Genomic DNA, 7,520 nt, shown 5'->3' with positions numbered 1-7,520 from the left:
AATAAAACATATATGTCTGATGGGTTTCAGACACCGTGTCGGATCTCATAAACCATAAACCAAGGAAATGGGAGGGAGAGAAAACACAAGATTTTCTATACATGCCAAAGAGGCACGAGTTTTTTGGCAAGGGATGACCGCGTGTTAGGATAAAACACAACTTGAGAAAGACAAGTCAAATGCGGATTTTTAGGTGAGACTCATAGGGGTGCGAGCCGTCCTGCGAGGGTAACCAGCCTTCCTTTTTTATGTAAAAAGGCGTGCTACTATTTTTGCATATATAATGACCTTTGCATGCTCATTTCTCAACCCGAAACACATCATTTCTTCGAAAAAAAAATTCCCATTATTTTCCCACAAAAATATATGGATAGCTTTGAAGGTCGATTGCGCCATTGGTGTCGGAATTTATCCCCGAATGAGAAGTATCAACTCGATGTCATCTGAGTTGGTCAATTGTTGGTGCTTCATTAAGTGAAGATCCAAACTTCTTTCCTTGATGCTTGTGTTCGATATTAGGATCCCGAGCTTCATGTTTTCGTCTTTCCCAAAGGCGAGATTTGCCCGCATGCCGAAGAGGTGGGTTCTATTGGTGGTTGGTTATGACATACTCCGGTTCTTACTCCGACTCGACTATGTTATAAAGAGAAGTTTCGTTCTATGTTGGGCTTGTCCAAGAGCCATGTGAACGGTTGATGTGATCAATATTTGAGCATATTTAGTCCCCGAATTAGCCTCGTTCCTATGCTTTTTAGTGCATATTTGGGTCATTTACTATCTTTAGTCCTTTGTTTTGCATATTCTTCGAGGTTTTGTTTCCTTGGTAGGAGAGCAGTGCAAACCTTGCCGTTTCATGGCAAAATAGAGCTAAATTGATCGAATCTAATGACCAAGCATCAAAGAGAAGACAACACTAGAAGGCCTTTGTACATAATGTAGTAGATGGGCAATGATGAAGAAGATCCTTGCATCCCCGACAAAATCCCGAAGGATTGTTGGAAGAAGAAAAGAAGAAAGCAAGCTGAGCCAGAATCCCCGACAAAATCCCGAATGATGAAGAAGATCCTTGTTGTAGCCAGTCATAGTAGGGTTTTGTCCAAGAATTGGCAATATAAATTGGGAAACTTTCATCTTGTTTATCTATTGCAGGTTCTAGTAAATGTACGATGGGTATTTTGTCGAAGTCTATGGGACTGAAGTTAGATCCTAGGCCGGCTAGAGCATCGGCCTTGGTATTCAAGTCCCTGGGAATTTGGTCAATATTGAAACTTCGAAATTTTCCTTTTAAAATTTGAACAACATCTAGATAAAGCATCATTTTGGGGTCTTTTGCAGTATATATCCCATTTACTTGGTTGGAGATGAGAAGGGAATCAGTACGTACCTTTAGGTTTTGTACACCATGGTCAATACATACCTTTAATCCAGCTATTAGGGCTTCATACTCTGCCTCATTGTTGGTAGACTCAAATGCACAGCTTATAGCCTGTACTATCTTATCCCCCTGTGACGATTTTAGTACTACCCCCAGGCCTCTGCCCCTCATGTTGGCTGCACCGTCGACGAATAGGGTCCATTCTAGGTCTGTTTGGTCGCTGGTCAGTTTATTCACTTCTTTTATTAGGTCGGGTTCTAGGGTCGGACTAAAATCAGCCACAAAGTCTGCTAATGCTTGTGACTTAATTGCTGTCCTTGGTTCAAATGTTATATTGTATGTGCTCAATTTGGATGACCATTTGCACATTCGTCCGGACAATTCTGGCTTTCTAAGTACAGACTTGATAGGAAGATTGGTTCTGACTATTATAGGGTGACTTTCAAAGTATGGTCTTAATTTTGTGCAACTCATAATTAATGCTAAAACATATTTTTCAAGCAGGCCATACCTGATCTCTGCGTCTAGTAGGCTCATACTTACATAATAGACTGGGTGCTATTGTCCGTCTGCTTCTTTGACCAAGACCGCACCGACAAAGTTTACTGTGGTCGACAATTATCTTGTCGGGGTTCATCTTTGACTGGTTTTGTGAGCAAGGGAGGAGAGGATAGATATATCTTTAGGTCTTCAAAGGCGGCTGATGATCGGGGGTCCATGAAAAGTCCTTGTTCTTTCTTAGCGAGGTTGTAGAATGATTTGCACCTCTCGATGATCTTGAAATGAATCTTTCAGGGCGCTATTCTTCCGAGTTAGCTTTTGTATGTCTTTGACCGTCTTTGGTGGTTCTAGCTCTAGAATAACTTTAATCTGCTTCAGTGGCTTCTATTCCTCTTTTTGTCACCATATAGCCCAGGAACTTGCCTGCTGAGACTCCGAAGTGGCATTTTTGTGGGTTGAGCTTCATATTGAATTTCTCCAGTATTTTAAAGGCTACTTCCAGGTCTTTGACGTAGTCTTCTGCCTTTTTTGACTTCACTACCATGTCATCTATATAGACTTCCATGGTGTCTCCTATCTGGTCTTTGAACATCATGTTGACTAGCCTTTGGTAGGTTGCACCTGCATTTTTAATCCAAAGGGCATAGCAAAGATAGCAATATATACCTCTTTCGGTGATGAAAGTCGTGCTTTCCGATCTGCGGTGCATTTTTATCTGATTGAATCCGCTGGAGGCATCCATGAATGTTAGCATTTCGTGGCCTGCAGTGGCATCTACCATTGCATCGATGTGTGGCAGGGGAAATGGATCTTTTGGGCAGGCTTTGTTTAAGTCGGTGTAATCTACACAAACACTCCATTTGCCATTTTTCTTTTGGACTACTACTACGTTTGCAAGCCAGTCAGGGTACATTACTTCCCTGATCATTCCCATGTCTAGTAGCTTGTCAACTTCTTGGTTGATGATTTCATGCCTCTCTGCAGCGAATTTTCTTCTCTTTTGTTGTACAGGCTTAAAGGATTTGTCAATATTCAACTTATAAGTAATAACATCAGCATCTATACCAGTCATATCAAAATGTGACCAAGCAAAACAAGACATTTTAGTTTTGAGAAAGGCGACCAGATTAGGTCGATTGAGTCGGGTGCATCTCGACCCTACGAGTACTTTCTGTCAGGGGAATTCTGGGTCTAATATGACCTCTCCTGTTTCCATCTGTGATTGTGCTACATATTCTTCCCTGACAGGTGACTTTAATTGCTATGCAAGGGACTTACCCGACTTTGAGGGTTTCAAAGCCTCGAGTGTAACATTCTGAGTCATCCTCTGTTCTCCCCTGATGGTGGTTATCCCCCATTCTGTTGGGATTTTCACACATTGGTGGTATGTTGATAGGATTGCTTTCACATTGTGGATCCATGGTCTGCCCAGGATTACATTATATGAGGATAGGCAATCCATTACTCCAAATCTTTCATATGAAGCCACACCTTCCACATAGGTTGGCAGGCTGATTTCTCCCAAGGTGGTCTTTGTTTCTCCGCTGAATCCAACCAGGACGCTGGATTTCTTGATGATCTTTCCTTCATCTATCTTCATAGCTTTGAGGACGTTAAGCATCACCAGGTTGATTGAACTGCCTCCGTCTATCAGGATTCTTGATACCTTTGTTGTGCCAATTTGCATGGTGATTACCAAGCTGTCGTGGTGTAGATCTGATATTCCCTGCACGTCCGAGTCATCAAAGGTAATAGCGGGCAATGACTTGGGCCTGGAAGGAGGTTGAAGTCTGGATTCCCTGGATATTCTTTTGGCAGCTGAGCTGGTCAGACCACAAGTTTTCTGATCCTCCATTTATGGACTTGACTTCATAGATGGGGGGAGGAGGAGGAGGATCTCTGCTGTTCCCTGAATCCCTCTTGTTTTGCCCTTCATCTTTGTTCTTTGGCTGCTGGATTAAATCCTTCAAGAAGCCTTTCTTTAAGAGATATGCCACTTGTTTCCTGAGCTGGATGCATTCTTCTGTGGTGTGCCCGATATCCTGATGGAAGTCACACCATCTTGTTGGGTCTTTCCTGGGGTTGTCTGATTTCTTGGGCCATCTGACTGTATCTCCCAGGCTTTCCAGGCATTTAATTAATCCTGCAAGATTAATAGAGAAGTTATATTCAGGAATAGTTGGTAGGCTAGAAAGGTTACCTCTGTGTTCTTGTGCCATGTTGACTTCAGATCTTTCAGGCCTGGAATAGGGTGCTGATCTGGGGTTGCCTCCTTTCTTGTAGAAGGTTTTCTGTTAGTGTGTCCATAGCCTTGCTTTCCCGGATGAGTTCGTTCAAGTTGAGATCTTCTTCCAATCGACATGCTCTAAGGCGATGGATTGAACAAAGAGCAAAGGTTGGGCATGCTTTCTTGGTCGTCTGCATAAATGTCACCATCAAGCAGACCCCTTGCACAAGGCTTCTACCGCTGTTTCTTCATCACACCGGAATGGCCACTTTTTCTTTGACAAATCTGGCCAGAATTCTTTGAGAGATTCTTCGGAAGTCGCTTTACCCCGAACAGTTCTTGGGTCTCTTAGCCATATCTCTCTTCGCTTTCGCGAATTGTTGATTGAAGGCATTGATTAATTCTGCAAAATTCTTGATACCTCCATTTGGGAGATTAATGAACCACTTAATGTCTTTGCTCCGGTCGGGTTGTACCAAAGCCCTTACACATGCAGACCTACCTGAGTTCACTGGGTATTGAGGTAGCCAACATTTTCTGTTTGAATATGGCAACATGATTTTGTGAATCGAGATTCCATCATAAGTTCTCATGGATGGAACAAGAAATTTCTTGGGGAGATCAATCTTTGCAATTTCATCTGCAAAAGGTGAATCTGCAAAGTCATCCAACTTCTACATCACCACGAGTCCGGCACTCCGGTATGTTTTCTATTTTATGGTGGAGTTTTTGAATTTCCGAAGCATGGCCATCATTATTGCTACTTCAGTCTTGTTTGTTTCGTCATTGGGAATGGTTGGAGTATTAGATGATGTATCCTTCTCCGGGGTCCCAAAACTGGAGAAGTCAATGTTTTTGATAATGGATGAGAATGGGGTTCCTGGTTCAAATCGGTCTTGGAGCCCGGCCCGATTTTCCAATTTTTCCTCGAGGCTAGACTCGGACTCCTTGACTATTGATTTACCTCATTGGGCTGCCTTCTTTTGAATTGTCTCCAATTCTTTGATCTTGGCCAGGGCGGCCGCTAATTGTTGTTCTGAGGTGAGTTCCACCATTTTTGTGTGTGAATATTAAATAAAAGATGGTAAAAGGAATTTTTTGATTAAAGAACTAGATGCCCCACGGTGGGCGCCAATTTTTTTAGCAGGATTTTCTTGAACGGATCCGGCCTGATTAGGAAGTAATTCGGGTATCTAGTTCTATATATTTGGTAAAGATTAAGGGATAAGAAAAAGACTTAAGTATAGAGAATATTGTTTATATTGTATGGAAGAACCGAGTACTGATTAGTATATATGATCGGATATTTTTAGAGTAATGACAGATAGAAAAAGTGTAGAAAAATTAAAGAGTCCTCAATTGATCCTCATTGTCTATTTACAAAAGCTATATATAGTTCTCATTGCTATTCTCAACGTTACAATGATCAACGTTACAATGATCAACAACCTCCCCAAATGTAGGAGTTGTTGCCGGATTAATAGGGTATGTTCCCTATTAATCCGCTTGACTTATTCTTCTTTTAACGAATCTTCAGCCCTTTCTCTCCTTTCCGTCTTGATTCATAGATGATAGGATCTTTTGGTTGGACTTGGTCTTCCTTAAGTATAGAACACGATTATTTATATCCAACAATTGCATTTCTTGTTTATCCTTCTCAATCCAAATGTTTTAATGATCTCACAAAGTTATTCTCAGTACTTACCATCGGCTTCTCTTCCAGGATTTGGTAGCCTTCTTACTATAATATTCTTAAATAGCTGAACAGTAGTTAGACTTGTTCGGTCTCAGGTTACTTCAATCAGACTAATAAGGTCGGGCCAGGTTGGAGTCAGACCAGGTTAAACTGGGCCTAACAGAAAGTATTGACAACGGTTGTTAAACAAAAGCTGTTGTTAAAAAGTTTTAACAACGGGTTTAAAAAATAACCGTTGTGATTACTTTTCACTAACTTTGCGCCAATTTTACGCCAAATTATTAACAACGGTTGTACATGTTTGACCCGTTGTGAAAACTTATAACAACGGTTGTATAACCATAACCGTTGTAATTAATTTTAGTAAAATTCGCGCCATACGTTCTACAACGTCTATGGTGATTTTCGTGAATAAGCGTTGTTAAAGGGGCGTTGTAGTTGCCTGGATTTGTAGTAGTGTAATCCCTTTTTAATTATTGTTAATCATCATTTATTCATCATGTTTTGCTTTGTTAATATGATTGACAACCTTGTTAACATGTTAAACTTTATAATGAGTGAGTAGTTTCCTTAACTAGGGTTAATGGGTAATTAGGGGCAACCAACATGGGGGATGATTCATGCTTAATTTAATATGTTTTCATAATTTATTTGCTTTCTTGTTGTGATCTCAACTTATGCACATGTTATGTTTGATGAAATGCGAGTCTATGAATCCTTGCATTTTTTACCCATCACTTACCTTTTCAATAAGACTTGTAAGACATAAACCAACTCGAGTCTCATTAGACCATGCATATAGCTGAGTAGGGAGGATTAAGTCGACTTATAGGTGTTGTACAATCTAATAGATTCGGCTCCGAGACCCAAACCTTCCTAGGATTGTAAGATATAAACCAACTCGATCCTATCACAACAATAATTGCTTGCTTATAATTTGAGGAGAACCGAGGAGAACCTACACCACAGCACTTAACCGGAAATTTGGGGGGGATGCCTAGTGCAGACTCTCATTCCCACATGGAAACTTTTTGTGACTATTGTGATGCGATTTCACAAACCGGAGTGACTCAAGACCAAATTCGATGGGTCTAATTTCCTTTTTATCTAATTGGCACCGCAAAACAATGGTTGAAGAGCCTTGATAAGGCTACTCTTGGAATTGACTCTTGGAAGAAGTTGGCTCTAGCTTTCTACAAAATATTCTACCCTCCGGAAAAGAGTACCATGCTGAGAGCTCAAATCACGAGTTTTAAGCACAGAGATGAAGAATCTTTGTATGAAGCTTGGGAGCGATTCAAAGGAATTTGTCGCTCATGTCCTCATCATGGACTTAGCGAGTGGTTCTTGGTACAACAATTTTGGAATGGTCTTTATGAAGGCTCAAGAAACATTCTCAACATGGGATCAAATGGTATGTTCACCGAAGTTGACGACAATCAAACTTGGAACAAGATTGAGGAAATGGCGGTCCATAATTCACAATATAGTAGACCTCGCAAGGCCGCTAGAGTAGGAAAGCATGAAGTGGACTCTATTACTCAATTGGGTGCTCAACTTAGTGCTCATATTTATACTATCAACTTGAAGTTTGAGAAGGCTATGGCTAAGCTTGAAGAAGCCTCAAAATCACTAAAGCATCATGTTAATGCCATGGTGGCATCTTCATCAATCCCAAGTGGGATATGTGAGAATTGTGGAACTTTGGGACATGACCAAAG

At 40.9% G+C, this 7,520-nt stretch overlaps 1 non-coding gene across 1 annotated transcript; it reads right to left on the bottom strand.

The window, feature by feature from the left end:
- Positions 1-7,026: 7,026 nt before the first annotated feature.
- LOC141637037 (small nucleolar RNA R71) lies at positions 7,027-7,133 on the bottom strand. The gene has a single exon (XR_012541601.1). It is a non-coding gene; the product is annotated as a small nucleolar RNA R71 (small nucleolar RNA).
- Between the last annotated feature and the right edge of the window lie 387 nt (positions 7,134-7,520).

This window comes from Silene latifolia, chromosome Y (assembly GCF_048544455.1).
Source record: "Silene latifolia isolate original U9 population chromosome Y, ASM4854445v1, whole genome shotgun sequence".
Taxonomy (NCBI): domain Eukaryota; kingdom Viridiplantae; phylum Streptophyta; class Magnoliopsida; order Caryophyllales; family Caryophyllaceae; genus Silene; species Silene latifolia.
Note: the sequence above shows the minus strand (reverse complement) of the source record. Positions and strands in the feature narration are given on the sequence as shown.